Source organism: Coregonus lavaretus (genome assembly GCF_964263955.1).
Source record: "Coregonus lavaretus genome assembly, chromosome: 26".
Lineage (NCBI taxonomy): Eukaryota > Metazoa > Chordata > Actinopteri > Salmoniformes > Salmonidae > Coregonus > Coregonus lavaretus.
In genome coordinates, this window is record NC_140013.1 from 22,801,241 (window position 1) to 22,820,397 (window position 19,157).

Consider the following 19,157-nt stretch of genomic DNA (forward strand, 5'->3'; position numbering starts at 1 on the left):
CAAGTAGAATTAAGCGCTCATTCTATTTCTATGGCCGCCCTAATCAATATAGGACAATACTAGTACATGATGAGTGCAAAGTTACTGTGTTGTCTTTTTAGTCATAACTGTAATGTGTTATGTTATTTGCCCATTATATAAATTTGTAAAATTCTAGTTTCTAGGATGTTTTTCTAATGCCCACAGACATGCATGCATTACATAGCACCAATATCAGTGGCAATAATGTACAAGAGTGTACAAGCAAGTAGGCCCACTGTAAGGGGATAGCCACCAGAACACACTTTCCCAACTCTTCCCCACACTACTCATTCTTCACCTTCCCATGTCATGTGTGACAGGATAGTGCACCTGTGTCGCCGGCGGAGTGATGGGGCCTTTGTGATCCTGAAGGAGATCCCAGTAGAGCAGATGTCCCGTGATGAACGCCTCGCTGCCCAGAACGAGTGCCAGGTGCTGAAGCTGCTCAACCAACCCAACATCATAGAGTACTATGAGAACTTCCTGGAGGACAAGGCTCTGATGATCGCTATGGAATATGCACCAGGTACTATCACATTAGCCCCCCCCCCCCTCAATTGTTTGTTGCATAACACATAAGGGACATAGCTCACTGTTCTCATGAAAGTCTGACACCTATACTGTAACATAGGGTGTCAAATATCTAATGAAATCAAATTGTATTTGTCACATGCGCCGAATACAACAGGTGTAGACCTTACAATGAAATGCTTACTCACAAGCCCGTAACCAACAATGCAGTTTTAAGAAAAAATAAGTGTTAAAGTATTTACTAAGTCAACTAAAGTAAACAATAAATAAATAAAATCAAAATGAAAAAAAGAAAAACTATTTATTTATTAAAGAGCAACAATAAAATGACAGTAACAAGGCTATATACGGGGGGGGGGGGGGTCAATGCAAATATGTTTTGCTTGTCAGACATTCCCCATGAGATCTTATTCAGTCTCATCAGATGTCAGTCCCTGATGCAGCGCTTCAGGAGATATATAATAAAGGGCACTGCATTATGTTACAAAACTCTGGGTGGCCTGAGAGCATGATCTATTCTACTGTAACTGTATTCTTTACCTGCTTTCTTACTGTAGGTGGAACCCTAGCCGACTACATTCAGAAGCGCTGTAACTCCCTGCTGGATGAGGACACCATCCTGCACTTCTTTGTCCAGATCCTGCTGGCCCTGTACCACGTGCACAACAAGCTCATCCTACACCGCGACCTGAAGACCCAGAACATTCTGCTTGACAAGCATCAAATGATCGTCAAAATAGGTGACTTTGGAATCTCCAAAATCCTAGTCAGCAAGAGCAAAGCCTACACTGTGAGTGAACATGACGTAGCATTGGTCACCTGACTACATAGTAATGGCCAAATGCATACTCTGATGATAAGCATAGTCATAGGCAGCACTGGCAGTAGAGTTTATCTTTTGTTTTTGTTTTATTTCCATTCAGGTGGTGGGGACCCCATGCTACATCTCTCCAGAGCTGTGTGAGGGGAAGCCCTACAACCAGAAGAGTGATATCTGGGCCCTGGGCTGTGTTCTATATGAGCTAGCCAGCCTCAAGAGAGCTTTCGAGGCTGCTGTACACAATCTTTTCAAATGCACTTCATACATTGTCATTCCAATTTCATAAACTGTCCTTGCACTTTGGAATTATGTGTCAATAGATCCAGAAATAGCATTGAAGTTAATCATATCTCACATGAGTCTTTGAAGAGTTTATCTTTCCATCTCCATGTAAAATGTATTTACATTTGTGGGATGATGCCTTAAGCTTACTGGTCCAAAAGTAAACCCATAAAGAAATCATTAACCTAGTTTGAATATTTAACTCCTCTCCTTGGGCTAAGTCACTCTTCCTTCTCTTACAGAACCTACCTGCCCTAGTGTTGAAGATCATGAGCGGTACCTTTGCCCCGATCTCAGACCGGTACAGTCCAGAACTCAGGCAGCTCATCATGAACATGCTCAATCTGGACCCGTCCAAACGCCCACAGCTCAATGAGATCATGGCCCACCCTGTTTGCATCAGACCCCTGCTCAACCTCTACACTGATATAGGCAATGTCAAAATGCGTAGGTAATGAATGCCACAAAAGGGTGTATCCCAAATGGCACACTATTCCCTATACAGGGAATAGTGTGCCATTTTGGACGCAGCCAAAGCCTGTAGCTTCTAGTCACCAGACCCATCATAAGAAAACAACATTTATCTGATGTATACATACATTACCAAAATACATTTTGATTTCTGGTCCAGAATCGAGAAACCAATGTCCACCGTGCAGTCAGGAGGTCATGGTAGACCAGGAGGGCGAATTACCGGCACAAGGTCATTCAGAGGTCAGTGACATTCCACCCACATCCATGATTGAACCAGTTCTGTAATAATTAACACCTTTAATATAATGTCCTGTACTAGATGGACGGATGGGAACAGGAAAGTTGCACTCCCTCCCCCTGTCATCAGTGTACACATGGGGCAGTGGCATCTCTGCGCCCCTGCGTCTACCCATGCTCAACACAGAGGTGCTGCAGGTGGCCCTGGGACGCACACAGAAGATGGGCGTTACCAAGTCAGGCCGACTCATCACCTGGGAGGTCAGATTGGGTTTCTTGATCCCCTTTTCCCTTCTCTGTTTGAATTAGGCTTGTCAACCTCAGTTATGGCTTCATATATAAATATTGACGTTAACCAACAAGCTACTAGCTGTCCCTTTAATATCCTCAGATTATGCATTAGAATGGTTAAAGGCTGATAAGATAAAGGATTTGTTTTTAACAATATGAGAGTGTTATCACACATTTCCTAACCACGTCCTAATGGTGCGGTGCCAGGCTCCATCAGTAGGATCAGGTGAGCCCACTCTGCCTGGTGCAGTGGAACAGATGCAGCCGCAGTTAATCTCTCGCTTCCTGGAGGGCCAGTCTGGAGTCACCATCAAGTCTGTGTCCTGTGGGGATCTCTTTACCACCTGTATGACAGGTACAGGCCATAATAGCGTCTCAAATGGCACCCTATTCCATATATAGTGCACTAATTTTGACTAGGGCCCATGGGGCTCTGGTCAGAAATAGTGCACTATATTGGGAATAGGGTGCCATTTGGGATGCACGCCATCTCTCATTGTGTTTCCTGCTGGGGACGACAGTATCCGTGTCAGATCAGCCTCAGTAGGGGAGCTTCACTATAGGAAATCAATATTTATTCACTGTGTGTTTTTGCTGCCACACACACACACACACACACACACACACACTGCAGTATATAGTACTATCATAAAGCACTGGAGCAGCATTGGAATGGAAGCTGCATTTGAACGTGTGGATGTAATCACCTCTTTTACTGCACTTCTGACAAGAGAACATTCATCAGTGTTTGTCCTCCCCTACAGAATGTAATCTCCACACTGCTGTCCTGGCGTTTAGGAGGTACACTTTCTCCAACCGGGATACACCGTTAGTCACAGTCAAAGTCTTGAGGGAACTGTCATTAGTCCAATACCAAAAGCAGATGACACAGGATTAAAGAACCTCTCTGAGCCCCAGCTCTATATTTCTCATCACCATTTATCACCGTGGTGGAGCAAGTTAGTATTCCCTTGTGAGGGATTAAAACTCACACTGTGATATAACCACACCCATCAACTCATCGTAATCTCCTCTATTTATTTTCAATTTGCAGACCGAGGTATTATTATGACGTTTGGAAGCGGAAGCAATGGCTGTCTCGGACATGGGAATTTTAATGACGTAACACAGGTAAATGTCTATGATTTTGAGGTATGTTATAAACATTATTGTGGTCAGTCATTCTGGTGAAAAAGCTTGATATTATTTCTCTGTATGTATTTATGCCCAGCCCAAGATCGTGGAGGCCTTACTTGGATATGAGCTGGTCCAGGTGTCATGTGGTGCTTCCCATGTGCTTGCTGTGACCAATGACAGAGAAGTATTCTCCTGGGGAAGAGGAGACAATGATAAATTAGCAAGTTTATTTTTGGGGTCGTCAGTCACTCTCTGTCTTCTTGGTTTATGTTAGCAGTGTCTGTGGAAGAGCTTGGCATTCTAACAGAATGTTCTGCTTTCTGCTCCCTCATGTTCCCTATCTGTTCCCCTCTGTGGCAGGTCGCCTGGGGATGGGCTGGTTATAGCTGATGAGGGGTGGTTATAGCATTTCCTTCACATGACCCATCAATTTAGACAAGTGTGTCGGGTAAGCGTCATCAAATAATGACAAAATATTTATCAAATAATTGTATCTGGACACTTTCTGTTTTTGATATTGCTACTATGCAAGTATGCAAGTACTATCACTGTACCGTTTACACCTTCTGTTACCTGTGCATGTGACAAATAAACTTAGATTTTATTTGATATAGCATGTGTTTACTACATGGCCTCACATGTGAATCTTTAAAGAGATGGGTGGGGCTAAGGCTTAAGAGGGTGTGAACGATGCTGAATGGGTGTAGACAAAGAAGAGCTCTCCAGTAGGTGTACCAAAACATTCAAGGGCCATTTTCTCAGAAGTTGGGGTTACAAGTTTATCAACATTCAAAGCACAATGACTTGCCCATTGTTCCTCAACTGCAGTGTATGATATACAATGTTCTAGCTCTGAGTCTCTACTTTTATCCAATGTAAAAACACAATTTCAAATGTTGCTACATAAGACCGAATCAAGGCGGTCGGTCACATATTAACAGAGCTCTCTGCCTAGGCTTCCTCACGGCACCATGACAACCAATACTTACAAAGTAATCCTTATTTTGAATATTTTTGAAATAGACCAAATTTCTTTTGGGCTGAGAATATAAGACTTATAACTCTGAGAGAGCATCCAAGGGCTAGAATGTTGTATATAGAATGTATGACAAACAATACTTTTTAAATATAATTATAAAATCTTCAGAATTCTGAGATTTTTGTCCATAATACAGAATTCAAGCCAACATTCCAATCTCATTATGACTCAACAATTAAGCTAGGCTACGACCATATCATTTGGAATTAGAACTTGGCTACAACAAGTTCCAAACCAAAGAAAACAACCAGCATATCCATTCACCACACCATAACTACTCAAGTGTATATCTTTTTAAATCTTCATAAGTGGACAGAAATCGCGGAGGAGAGGTGAGTTAGAACATAATAATGTGTAAAAGTGTTTGACTTCTAAGGAAATCAGTGAAGGTAGGCCTACTTATTACCATTTAATATATTATACCAGTTAGCCTGAAGGTAACTGAAGTTGGAAAACTGGCATGGCCAGACAGTTTTAAGAAAATGACATGGAAAATATTCACACAAAATAAACAAAATAAGGAATACATGTTTCTCCATACATATTGATGCAGAGAGAAGTCATTGAGATGGAGAAAGAGATGACTGAAAGTGAGGAGATGGAGAAAGGCAACAAGATGAGGGGGGAACGAGAGATAGAAAGACAAAGAGAAATGGAGGGGCTGCTGAGAATGAGAAAGGAGATTGAGACTTGTAACAAGGTAGACCACTACCGGTGGAAGCTGCAGAGAGAGGTGTTGGAGGAAGTCAACAAGGTGAGGGTGGAACCAGAGCAAGAAAGAGAAAGGCTAATTGAAGAGTTGCTGAGACAGATAAGGGAGACTGAGGCTTCTATTGAGGTAAACTGCTACCAATGGAAGCTGGAGAGAGAGTTGTTTGAGAAACAGAGAGAAAGTGCAGTGTCAGACAGAAAAAATATGGAGCTCAAGATGGCAAAGCTGAAGGTGCAGAACATACTGCACTTGGCCAAGATAGGGAAGTTGACCGTGGAGAACACGAGGCTGTCAGCTGAGAATGAAAGGGTGAGAGAGGTGTCGGACAAACAGAGAGAAAGCGCAGTGTCAGACAGAAAAAAGATGGAGCTCAAGATGGCAAAGCTGAAGGTGCAGAACATACTGCACTTGGCCAAGATAGGGAAGTTGACCGTGGAGAACACGAGGCTGTTAGCTGAGAATGAAAGGCAGCGAGAGGTGATGGACAAACAGAGAGAAAGCGCAGCGACCGACAAACAAACAATGGTGAAGATGTCCTTGGCCAAGTTATGGAAGGTGACAGTGGAGAACAAGAAGAGACTGTTAGCTGAGAATGAAAGGGTGGGGAAGGAGAGGGTGAGAGAGAGGAATGGATGGAACCTCATAAGAAATGGTTTGGAGACAGCTTTGGCCAAAGCAGACCAGGAGAGGAATCAGACCCTAGTAGCCTGGAAGGAGGACAGGGGGAGATGGGCCAAGGCCAAGGCTGGCCTACGAAGCCTCTTGGATCAACGGGGGGAAAGATGGATGAAGGAGAAGGAGGAAATTAAGAGCAGGAGCACGCAGGCAGCAGAGGAGTGGATAATTGAGCTGAGAGAGAAGGAGAGAGCGATAGAGGCTCTGGAAAGAGAAAAGATGAGGATTCTGTGCCTGAATGGACAAGAGAAGAAGGGATGGGAGATGGAAAAGAGAGAGATGGAGAAGGAGAACTGGAAGATTACAGAGGAGCGGGAGAGAAAGAGTAGTGAAATTGAGAAAATGCAAAGGGAGAAAGAGAGATGGGCAATAGAGAAGAGGGATGTGGTGGAGAGGATGAAGGAGGCGTACATAAAGCTGTACCAGATGCAGACTGTCCTGAGGTTCAGAGAGCAAGAGCAGGCACAGGTACAGTACTCCATTTAACCAGTCACAGTTCAGGGAGGTCATAAGTCACCTCCTAATGGTTATACTATCAGATTCAACAGATTAAGTTGACTGCATGCTAGAGAAGGAGTAATAATAATATTTCAGATCACTGACCAACATGTATGGACTTTCTCTTTCAGATGGAAACTAAACGCGCCCAGAGAGTCAGGGCAAAGCAGGAGAAAAAGGAGAGGAAAGAAAGAGACTTGTTGGAGAAGAACAAAGTAAAAGAACTGCTCAGAGCTAGAAAAGCAGAGAGTAAGGAAGAAGTGAGGAAGAATAAGGAGAGGGTGAAAGCCCACCTGGACGAGGTGGCAAGGAACTATAACGAAAAGAAACAGAGGGAGAAAGAAAGAGAAAAGCTGTTGAAAAAGGCATATGGCAAAGAAAATCACATGGTGTACATCCCAGACCTCATACTGAAGAAGATGTAAGAACACAACGCATATGGAAGAGTAAATATTATCAGCTAGCATTGGTCAAAAGTTCATTTCTATCTTCTTTCATTTAGTGGAATACTTCATCAATAAAATAATATGAGCATTTATTTGTCAGCATTCATTCCCATATGGAAGAAAGAACACACAAAATATGAGAAAAGTATAAGATGTGGATTAAAGGTTGATGTGGTTACTGGATAATGCAATGTGAAGGGCTAGATTCTATCAAATCGGAGGTGGAACTGCGTTGGAGATGGCAAATCCACAAGCAGCTCCTTGCATTAGCTTATCGCGTACACTGCCATTGGATGCAACGAGAGAGAGAGAGAGGCATCAACAGAATACCCTTAGGTGCATGAATGCCTAGTGTGTTTATGTATACGTGTGTGTCAGAGGAGGCTGGTGGGAGGAGGTATAGGAGGACAGGCTCATTGTAATGGCTGGAATGGAATAAATGGAAGAGTTTCCATATGTTTGATACCGTTCCATTTATTCCATTCCAGCCATTCCAATATGCCCATCCTCCTATAGCTCCTCCTACCAGCCTCCTCTGGTGTGTGTGTGTATGTGTCAGTGGTACACGCCTCCGATGAGCAACACTGCTCTTACCCCCTCATCCCCCATCAGTGGCTGTCTCCTGCCCCCTCTCCTCCATCCGTCTCTGGCCACCTCTCTGGCCACCTCTCCTGCTCCCACTCCTCCATCCCTCTCCTCCATCCCTCTCTGGCCTATTCTCCTGCCCCCTCTCCTCCATCCCTCTCTGGCCTATTCTCCTGCTCCCACTCCTCCATCCCTCTCCTCCATCCCTCTCTGGCCTATTCTCCTGCCCCCTCTCCTCCATCCCTCTCTGGCCCACTCTCCTGGCCCCTCTCCTCCATCCCTCTCTGGCCACCTCTCCTGCTCCCACTCCTCCATCCCTCTCCTCCATCCCTCTCTGGCCTATTCTCCTGCCCCCTCTCCTCCATCCCTCTCTGGCCCACTCTCCTGCCCCCTCTCATCCATCCCTCTCTGGACACCTCTCTGGCCACCTCTCCTGCTCCCACTCCTCCATCTCTTTCTGGCCCACTCTCCTGCTCCCTCTCCTCCATCCCTCTCTGGCCCACTCTCCTGGCCCCTCTCCTCCATCCCTCTCTGGCCCACTCTCCTGCCCCCTCTTCTCTCTCTCCTCTCCTGCACTGCAGGATTTCAGTCCTTCACAGCGTAGTGTGTTACCAAATGTTTTCTTGGTGACTATGGTCCCAGCTGCCTTGAGATCATTGACAAGATCCTGTCGTGTAGTTCTGGGCTGATTCCTCACCGTTCTCATGATCATTGCAACTCCACGAGGTAAGATCTTACATGGAGCCCCAGGCAGAGGGAGATTGACAGTTATTTTGTGTTTCTTCCATTTGCGAATAATCGCACCAACTGTTGTCACCTTCTCACCAAGCTGCTTGGCGATGGTCTTGTAGCCCATTCCAGCCTTGTGTAGGTCTACAATCTTGTCCCTGACATCCTTGGAGAGCTCTTTGGTCTTGGCCATGGTGGAGAGTTTGGAATCTGATTGATTGATTGCTTCTGTGGACAGGTGTCTTTTATACAGGTAACAAGCTGAGATTAGGAGCACTCCCTTTAAGAGTGTGCTCCTAATCTCAGCTCGTTACCTGTATAAAAGACACCTGGGAGCCAGAAATCTTTCTGATTGAGAGGGGGTCAAATACTTATTTCCCTCATTAAAATGCAAATCAATTTATAACATTTTTGACATGTGCTTTTCTGGATTTTTTTGTTGTTATTCTGTCTCTCACTGTTCAAATAAACCTACCATTAAAATTATAGACTGATCATTTCTTTGTCAGTGGGCAAACGTACAAAATCAGCAGGGGATCAAATACTTTTTTCCCTCACTGTATTATTTGAATCTGAAATCCATTTGCATTGCTAGTTCCAGCCTAATATTAGCTAGTTAACATTGAACCTAGTGTGTTAGCTTTAGCTACCTGCAGATTCATACTACAGCTATGACAATGTTTGTATTGGTAGTAGTATGAGTTGGGGTTATGCCGGTTAATTGTTTAGCTAGCTAGCTAGCTACATGTCTAAACAAAAGACTCTACTTCGGCTGGATTATTACATGACCCATCAAATTAGCAGGGTAGTGTCTGGGGGTGATTATGGCCATAGATTGTGTACATGTCTAGACAATAGTCACCCATCAATTTAGCTAGATGTGGATGAGGGGTGGTTATAGCATTTCCTTCACATGACCCATCAATTTAGACAAGTGTGTCGGGTAAGCGTCATCAAATAATGACAAAATATTTATCAAATAATTGTATCTGGACATTTTCTGTTTTTGATATTGCTACTATGCAAGTATGCAAGTACTATCACTGTACCGTTTACACCTTCTGTTACCTGTGCATGTGACAAATAAACTTAGATTTTATTTGATATAGCATGTGTTTACTACATGGCCTCACATGTGAATCTTTAAAGAGATGGGTGGGGCTAAGGCTTAAGAGGGTGTGAACGATGCTGAATGGGTGTAGACAAAGAAGAGCTCTCCAGTAGGTGTACCAAAACATTCAAGGGCCATTTTCTCCGAAGTTGGGGTTACAAATTTATCAACTTTCAAAGCACAATGACTTCCCCATTGTTCCTCAACTGCAGTGTATGATATACAATGTTCTAGCTCTGAGTCTCTACTTTTATCCAATGTAAAAACACAATTTCAAATGTTGCTACATAAGACCGAATCAAGGCGGTCGGTCACATATTAACAGAGCTCTCTGCCTAGGCTTCCTCACGGCACCATGACAACCAATACTTACAAAGTAATCCTTATTTTGAATATTTTTGAAATAGACCAAATTTCTTTTGGGCTGAGAATATATGACTTATAACTCTGAGAGAGCATCCAAGGGCTAGAATGTTGTATATAGAATGTATGACAAACAATACTTTTTAAATATAATTATAAAATCTTCAGAATTCTGAGATTTTTGTCCATAATACAGAATTCAAGCCAACATTCCAATCTCATTATGACTCAACAATTAAGCTAGGCTACGACCATATAATTTGGAATTAGAACTTGGCTACAACAAGTTCCAAACCAAAGAAAACAACCAGCATATCCATTCACCACACCATAACTACTCAAGTGTATATCTTTTTAAATCTTCATAAGTGGACAGAAATCGCGGAGGAGAGGTGAGTTAGAACATAATAATGTGTAAAAGTGTTTGACTTCTAAGGAAATCAGTGAAGGTAGGCCTACTTGTTACCATTTAATAAATTATACCAGTTAGCCTGAAGGTAACTGAAGTTGGAAAACTGGCATGGCCAGACAGTTTTAAGAAAATGACATGGAAAAGATTCACACAAAATAAACAAAATAAGGAATACATGTTTCTCCATACATATTGATGCAGAGAGAAGTCATTGAGATGGAGAAAGAGATGACTGAAAGTGAGGAGATGGAGAAAGGCAACAAGATGAGGGGGGAACGAGAGATAGAAAGACAAAGAGAAATGGAGGGGCTGCTGAGAATGAGAAAGGAGATTGAGACTTGTAACAAGGTAGACCACTACCGGTGGAAGCTGCAGAGAGAGGTGTTGGAGGAAGTCAACAAGGTGAGGGTGGAACCAGAGCAAGAAAGAGAAAGGCTAATTGAAGAGTTGCTGAGACAGATAAGGGAGACTGAGGCTTCTATTGAGGTAAACTGCTACCAATGGAAGCTGGAGAGAGAGTTGTTTGAGAAACAGAGAGAAAGTGCAGTGTCAGACAGAAAAAATATGGAGCTCAAGATGGCAAAGCTGAAGGTGCAGAACATACTGCACTTGGCCAAGATAGGGAAGTTGACCGTGGAGAACACGAGGCTGTCAGCTGAGAATGAAAGGGTGAGAGAGGTGTCGGACAAACAGAGAGAAAGCGCAGTGTCAGACAGAAAAAAGATGGAGCTCAAGATGGCAAAGCTGAAGGTGCAGAACATACTGCACTTGGCCAAGATAGGGAAGTTGACCGTGGAGAACACGAGGCTGTTAGCTGAGAATGAAACGCAGCGAGAGGTGATGGACAAACAGAGAGAAAGCGCAGCGACCGACAAACAAACAATGGTGAAGATGTCCTTGGCCAAGTTATGGAAGGTGACAGTGGAGAACAAGAAGAGACTGTTAGCTGAGAATGAAAGGGTGGGGAAGGAGAGGGTGAGAGAGAGGAATGGATGGAACCTCATAAGAAATGGTTTGGAGACAGCTTTGGCCAAAGCAGACCAGGAGAGGAATCAGACCCTAGTAGCCTGGAAGGAGGACAGGGGGAGATGGGCCAAGGCCAAGGCTGGCCTACGAAGCCTCTTGGATCAACGGGGGTAAAGATGGATGAAGGAGAAGGAGGAGATTAAGAGGAGGAGCACGCAGGCAGCAGAGGAGTGGATAATTGAGCTGAGAGAGAAGGAGAGAGCGATAGAGGCTCTGGAAAGAGAAAAGATGAGGATTCTGTGCCTGAATGGACAAGAGAAGAAGGGATGGGAGATGGAAAAGAGAGAGATGGAGAAGGAGAACTGGAAGATTACAGAGGAGCGGGAGAGAAAGAGTAGTGAAATTGAGAAAATGCAAAGGGAGAAAGAGAGATGGGCAATAGAGAAGAGGGATGTGGTGGAGAGGATGAAGGAGGCGTACATAAAGCTGTACCAGATGCAGACTGTCCTGAGGTTCAGAGAGCAAGAGCAGGCACAGGTACAGTACTCCATTTAACCAGTCACAGTTCAGGGAGGTCATAAGTCACCTCCTAATGGTTATACTATCAGATTCAACAGATTAAGTTGACTGCATGCTAGAGAAGGAGTAATAATAATATTTCAGATCACTGACCAACATGTATGGACTTTCTCTTTCAGATGGAAACTAAACGCGCCCAGAGAGTCAGGGCAAAGCAGGAGAAAAAGGAGAGGAAAGAAAGAGACTTGTTGGAGAAGAACAAAGTAAAATAACTGCTCAGAGCTAGAAAAGCAGAGAGTAAGGAAGAAGTGAGGAAGAATAATGAGAGGGTGAAAGCCCACCTGGACGAGGTGGCAAGGAACTATAACGAAAAGAAACAGAGGGAGAAAGAAAGAGAAAAGCTGTTGAAAAAGGCATATGGCAAAGAAAATCACATGGTGTACATCCCAGACCTCATACTGAAGAAGATGTAAGAACACAACGCATATGGAAGAGTAAATATTATCAGCTAGCATTGGTCAAAAGTTCATTTCTATCTTCTTTCATTTAGTGGAATACTTCATCAATAAAATAATATGAGCATTTATTTGTCAGCATTCATTCCCATATGGAAGAAAGAACACACAAAATATGAGAAAAGTATAAGATGTGGATTAAAGGTTGATGTGGTTACTGGATAATGCAATGTGAAGGGCTAGATTCTATCAAATCGGAGGTGGAACTGCGTTGGAGATGGCAAATCCACAAGCAGCTCCTTGCATTAGCTTATCGCGTACACTGCCATTGGATGCAACGAGAGAGAGAGAGAGAGGCATCAACAGAATACCCTTAGGTGCATGAATGCCTAGTGTGTTTATGTATACGTGTGTGTCAGAGGAGGCTGGTGGGAGGAGGTATAGGAGGACAGGCTCATTGTAATGGCTGGAATGGAATAAATGGAAGAGTTTCCATATGTTTGATGTGTTTGATACCGTTCCATTTATTCCATTCCAGCCATTCCAATATGCCCATCCTCCTATAGCTCCTCCTACCAGCCTCCTCTGGTGTGTTTGTGTATGTGTCAGTGGTACACGCCTCCGATGAGCAACACTGCTCTTACCCCCTCATCCTCCATCAGTGGCTGTCTCCTGCCCCCTCTCCTCCATCCGTCTCTGGCCACCTCTCTGGCCACCTCTCCTGCTCCCACTCCTCCATCCCTCTCCTCCATCCCTCTCTGGCCTATTCTCCTGCCCCCTCTCCTCCATCCCTCTCTGGCCCACTCTCCTGGCCCCTCTCCTCCATCCCTCTCTGGCCACCTCTCCTGCTCCCACTCCTCCATCCCTCTCCTCCATCCCTCTCTGGCCTATTCTCCTGCCCCCTCTCCTCCATCCCTCTCTGGCCCACTCTCCTGCCCCCTCTCATCCATCCCTCTCTGGACACCTCTCTGGCCACCTCTCCTGCTCCCACTCCTCCATCTCTTTCTGGCCCACTCTCCTGCTCCCTCTCCTCCATCCCTCTCTGGCCCACTCTCCTGGCCCCTCTCCTCCATCCCTCTCTGGCCCACTCTCCTGCCCCCTCTTCTCTCTCTCCTCTCCTGCACTGCAGGATTTCAGTCCTTCACGGCGTAGTGTGTTACCAAATGTTTTCTTGGTGACTATGGTCCCAGCTGCCTTGAGATCATTGACAAGATCCTGCCGTGTAGTTCTGGGCTGATTCCTCACCGTTCTCATGATCATTGCAACTCCACGAGGTAAGATCTTACATGGAGCCCCAGGCAGAGGGAGATTGACAGTTATTTTGTGTTTCTTCCATTTGCGAATAATCGCACCAACTGTTGTCACCTTCTCACCAAGCTGCTTGGCAATGGTCTTGTAGCCCATTCCAGCCTTGGGTAGGTCTACAATCTTGTCCCTGACATCCTTGGAGAGCTCTTTGGTCTTGGCCATGGTGGAGAGTTTGGAATCTGATTGATTGATTGCTTCTGTGGACAGGTGTCTTTTATACAGGTAACAAGCTGAGATTAGGAGCACTCCCTTTAAGAGTGTGCTCCTAATCTCAGCTCGTTACCTGTATAAAAGACACCTGGGAGCCAGAAATCTTTCTGATTGAGAGGGGGTCAAATACTTATTTCCCTCATTAAAATGCAAATCAATTTATAACATTTTTGACATGTGCTTTTCTGGATTTTTGTTGTTGTTATTCTGTCTCTCACTGTTCAAATAAACCTACCATTAAAATTATAGACTGATCATTTCTTTGTCAGTGGGCAAACGTACAAAATCAGCAGGGGATCAAATACTTTTTTCCCTCACTGTATTATTTGAATCTGAAATCCATTTGCATTGCTAGTTCCAGCCTAATATTAGCTAGTTAACATTGAACCTAGTGTGTTAGCTTTAGCTACCTGCAGATTCATACTAGAGCTATGACAATTTTTGTATTGGTAGTAGTATGAGTTGGGGTTATGCCGGTTAATTGTTTAGCTAGCTAGCTAGCTAGCTACATGTCTAAACAAAAGACTCTACTTCGGCTGGATTATTACATGACCCATCAAATTAGCAGGGTAGTGTCTGGGGGTGATTACGGCCATCGATTGTGTACATGTCTAGACAATAGTCACCCATCAATTTAGCTAGATGTGGATGAGGGATGGTTATAGCATTTCCTTCACATGACCCATCAATTTAGACAAGTGTGTCGGGTAAGCGTCATCAAATAATGACAAAATATTTATCAAATAATTGTATCTGGACACTTTCTGTTTTTGATATTGCTACTATGCAAGTATGCAAGTACTATCACTGTACCGTTTACACCTTCTGTTACCTGTGCATGTGACAAATAAACTTAGATTTTATTTGATATAGCATGTGTTTACTACATGGCCTCACATGTGAATCTTTAAAGAGATGGGTGGGGCTAAGGCTTAAGAGGGTGTGAACGATGCTGAATGGGTGTAGACAAAGAAGAGCTCTCCAGTAGGTGTACCAAAACATTCAAGGGCCATTTTCTCAGAAGTTGGGGTTACAAGTTTATCAACTTTCAAAGCACAATGACTTCCCCATTGTTCCTCAACTGCAGTGTATGATATACAATGTTCTAGCTCTGAGTCTCTACTTTTATCCAATGTAAAAACACAATTTCAAATGTTTCTACATAAGACCGAATCAAGGCGGTCGGTCACATATTAACAGAGCTCTCTGCCTAGGCTTCCTCACGGCACCATGACAACCAATACTTACAAAGTAATCCTTATTTTGAATATTTTTGAAATAGACCAAATTTCTTTTGGGCTGAGAATATAAGATTTATAACTCTGAGAGAGCATCCAAGGGCTAGAATGTTGTATATAGAATGTATGACAAACAATAATTGTTTTAATATAATTATAAAATCTTCAGAATTCTGAGATTTTTGTCCATAATACAGAATTCAAGCCAACATTCCAATCTCATTATGACTCAACAATTAAGCTAGGCTACGACCATATAATTTGGAATTAGAACTTGGCTACAACAAGTTCCAAACGAAAGAAAACAACCAGCATATCCATTCACCACACCATAACTACTCAAGTGTATATCTTTTTAAATCTTCATAAGTGGACAGAAATCGCGGAGGAGAGGTGAGTTAGAACATAATAATGTGTAAAAGTGTTTGACTTCTAAGGAAATCAGTGAAGGTAGGCCTACTTATTACCATTTAATAAATTATACCAGTTAGCCTGAAGGTAACTGAAGTTGGAAAACTGGCATGGCCAGACAGTTTTAAGAAAATGACATGGAAAAGATTCACACAAAATAAACAAAATAAGGAAAACATGTTTCTCCATACATATTGATGCAGAGAGAAGTCATTGAGATGGAGAAAGAGATGACTGAAAGTGAGGAGATGGAAAAAAGGCAACAAGATGAGGGGGGAACGAGAGATAGAAAGACAAAGAGAAATGGAGGGGCTGCTGAGAATGAGAAAGGAGATTGAGACTTGTAACAAGGTAGACCACTACCGGTGGAAGCTGCAGAGAGAGGTGTTGGAGGAAGTCAACAAGGTGAGGGTGGAACCAGAGCAAGAAAGAGAAAGGCTAATTGAAGAGTTGCTGAGACAGATAAGGGAGACTGAGGCTTCTATTGAGGTAAACTGCTACCAATGGAAGCTGGAGAGAGAGTTGTTTGAGAAACAGAGAGAAAGCGCAGTGTCAGACAGAAAAAATATGGAGCTCAAGATGCCAAAGCTGAAGGTGCAGAACATACTGCACTTGGCCAAGATAGGGAAATTGACCGTGGAGAACACGAGGCTGTTAGCTGAGAATGAAAGGCAGCGAGAGGTGATGGACAAACAGAGAGAAAGCGCAGCGATCGACAAACAAACAATGGTGGACAAGATATCAAAGGTGAAGATGTCCTTGGCCAAGTTATGGAAGGTGACAGTGGAGAACAAGAAGAGACTTTTAGCTGAGAATGAAAGGGTGGGGGAGGAGAGGGTGAGAGAGAGGAATGGATGGAACCTCATAAGAAATGGTTTGGAGACAGCTTTGGCCAAAGCAGACCAGGAGAGGAATCAGACCCTAGTAGCCTGGAAGGAGGACAGGGGGAGATGGGCCAAGGCCAAGGCTGGCCTACGCAGCCTCTTGGATCAACGGGGGGAAAGATGGATGAAGGAGAAGGAGGAGATTAAGAGCAGGAGCACGCAGGCAGCAGAGGAGTGGATAATTGAGCTGAGAGAGAAGGAGAGAGCGATAGAGGCTCTGGAAAGAGAAAATATGAGGATTCTGTGCCTGAATGGACAAGAGAAGAAGGGATGGGAGATGGAAAAGAGAGAGATGGAGAAGGAGAACTGGAAGATTACAGAGGAGAGGGAGAGAAAGAGTAGTGAAATTGAGAAAATGCAAAGGGAGAAAGAGAGATGGGCAATAGAGAAGAGGGATGTGGTGGAGAGGATGAAGGAGGCGTACATAAAGCTGTACCAGATGCAGACTGTCCTGAGGTTCAGAGAGCAAGAGCAGGCACAGGTACAGTACTCCATTTAACCAGTCACAGTTCAGGGAGGTCATAAGTCACCTCCTAATGGTTATACTATCAGATTCAACAGATTAAGTTGACTGCATGCTAGAGAAGGAGTAATAATAATATTTCAGATCACTGACCAACATGTATGGACTTTCTCTTTCAGATGGAAACTAAACGCGCCCAGAGAGTCAGGGCAAAGCAGGAGAAAAAGGAGAGGAAAGAAAGAGACTTGTTGGAGAAGAACAAAGTAAAAGAACTGCTCAGAGCTAGAAAAGCAGAGAGTAAGGAAGAAGTGAGGAAGAATAAGGAGAGGGTGAAAGCCCACCTGGACGAGGTGGCAAGGAACTATAACGAAAAGAAACAGAGGGAGAAAGAAAGAGAAAAGCTGTTGAAAAAGGCATATGGCAAAGAAAATCACATGGTGTACATCCCAGACCTCATACTGAAGAAGATGTAAGAACACAACGCATATGGAAGAGTAAATATTATCAGCTAGCATTGGTCAAAAGTTCATTTCTATCTTCTTTCATTTAGTGGAATACTTCATCAATAAAATAATATGAGCATTTATTTGTCAGCATTCATTCCCATATGGAAGAAAGAACACACAAAATATGAGAAAAGTATAAGATGTGGATTAAAGGTTGATGTGGTTACTGGATAATGCAATGTGAAGGGCTAGATTCTATCAAATCGGAGGTGGAACTGCGTTGGAGATGGCAAATCCACAAGCAGCTCCTTGCATTAGCTTATCGCGTACACTGCCATTGGATGCAACGAGAGAGAGAGAGAGAGGCATCAACAGAATACCCTTAGGTGCATGAATGCCTAGTGTGTTTATGTATACGTGTGTGTCAGAGGAGGCTGGTGGGAGGAGGTATAGGAGGACAGGCTCATTGTAATGGCTGGAATGGAATAAATGGAAGAGTTTCCATATGTTTGATGTGTTTGATACCGTTCCATTTATTCCATTCCAGCCATTCCAATATGCCCATCCTCCTATAGCTCCTCCTACCAGCCTCCTCTGGTGTGTGTGTATGTGTCAGTGGTACACGCCTCCGATGAGCCACACTGCTCTTACCCCCTCATCCCCCATCAGTGGCTGTCTCCTGCCCCCTCTCCTCCATCCGTCTCTGGCCACCTCGCTGGCCACCTCTCCTGCTCCCACTCCTCCATCCCTCTCTGGCACACTCTCCTGCCCCCTCTCCTCCATCCCTCTCTGGCCCACTCTCCTGGCCCCTCTCCTCCATCCCTCTCTGGCCACCTCTCCTGCTCCCACTCCTCCATCCCTCTCCTCCATCCCTCTCTGGCCTATTCTCCTGCCCCCTCTCCTCCATCCCTCTCTGGCCCACTCTCCTGCCCCCTCTCATCCATCCCTCTCTGGACACCTCTCTGGCCACCTCTCCTGCTCCCACTCCTCCATCTCTTTCTGGCCCACTCTCCTGCTCCCTCTCCTCCATCCCTCTCTGGCCCACTCTCCTGGCCCCTCTCCTCCATCCCTCTCTGGCCCACTCTCCTGCCCCCTCTTCTCTCTCTCCTCTCCTGCACTGCAGGATTTCAGTCCTTCACGGCGTAGTGTGTTACCAAATGTTTTCTTGGTGACTATGGTCCCAGCTGCCTTGAGATCATTGACAAGATCCTGCCGTGTAGTTCTGGGCTGATTCCTCACCGTTCTCATGATCATTGCAACTCCACGAGGTAAGATCTTACATGGAGCCCCAGGCAGAGGGAGATTGACAGTTATTTTGTGTTTCTTCCATTTGCGAATAATCGCACCAACTGTTGTCACCTTCTCACCAAGCTGCTTGGCGATGGTCTTGTAGCCCATTCCAGCCTTGTGTAGGTCTACAATCTTGTCCCTGACATCCTTGGAGAGCTCTTTGGTCTTGGCCATGGTGGAGAGTTTGGAATCTGATTGATTGATTGCTTCTGTGGACAGGTGTCTTTTATACAGGTAACAAGCTGAGATTAGGAGCACTCCCTTTAAGAGTGTGCTCCTAATCTCAGCTCGTTACCTGTATAAAAGACACCTGGGAGCCAGAAATCTTTCTGATTGAGAGGGGGTCAAATACTTATTTCCCTCATTAAAATGCAAATCAATTTATAACATTTTTGACATGTGCTTTTCTGGATTTTTTTGTTGTTATTCTGTCTCTCACTGTTCAAATAAACCTACCATTAAAATTATAGACTGATCATTTCTTTGTCAGTGGGCAAACGTACAAAATCAGCAGGGGATCAAATACTTTTTTCCCTCACTGTATTATTTGAATCTGAAATCCATTTGCATTGCTAGTTCCAGCCTAATATTAGCTAGTTAACAT

General features: G+C 44.2%; 1 pseudogene across 1 annotated transcript; it reads left to right on the forward strand.

Annotated features, from left to right (window-relative positions):
- Nucleotides 1-330: 330 nt before the first annotated feature.
- LOC311101948 (serine/threonine-protein kinase Nek8-like) lies at nt 331-4,179 on the forward strand (annotated as a pseudogene). The gene is made up of 10 exons: nt 331-547; nt 1,110-1,342; nt 1,476-1,607; nt 1,897-2,105; nt 2,286-2,372; nt 2,448-2,626; nt 2,864-3,011; nt 3,711-3,787; nt 3,888-4,017; nt 4,154-4,179. The product of its transcript is annotated as a serine/threonine-protein kinase Nek8-like (transcript).
- The last annotated feature ends 14,978 nt before the right edge of the window (nt 4,180-19,157 follow it).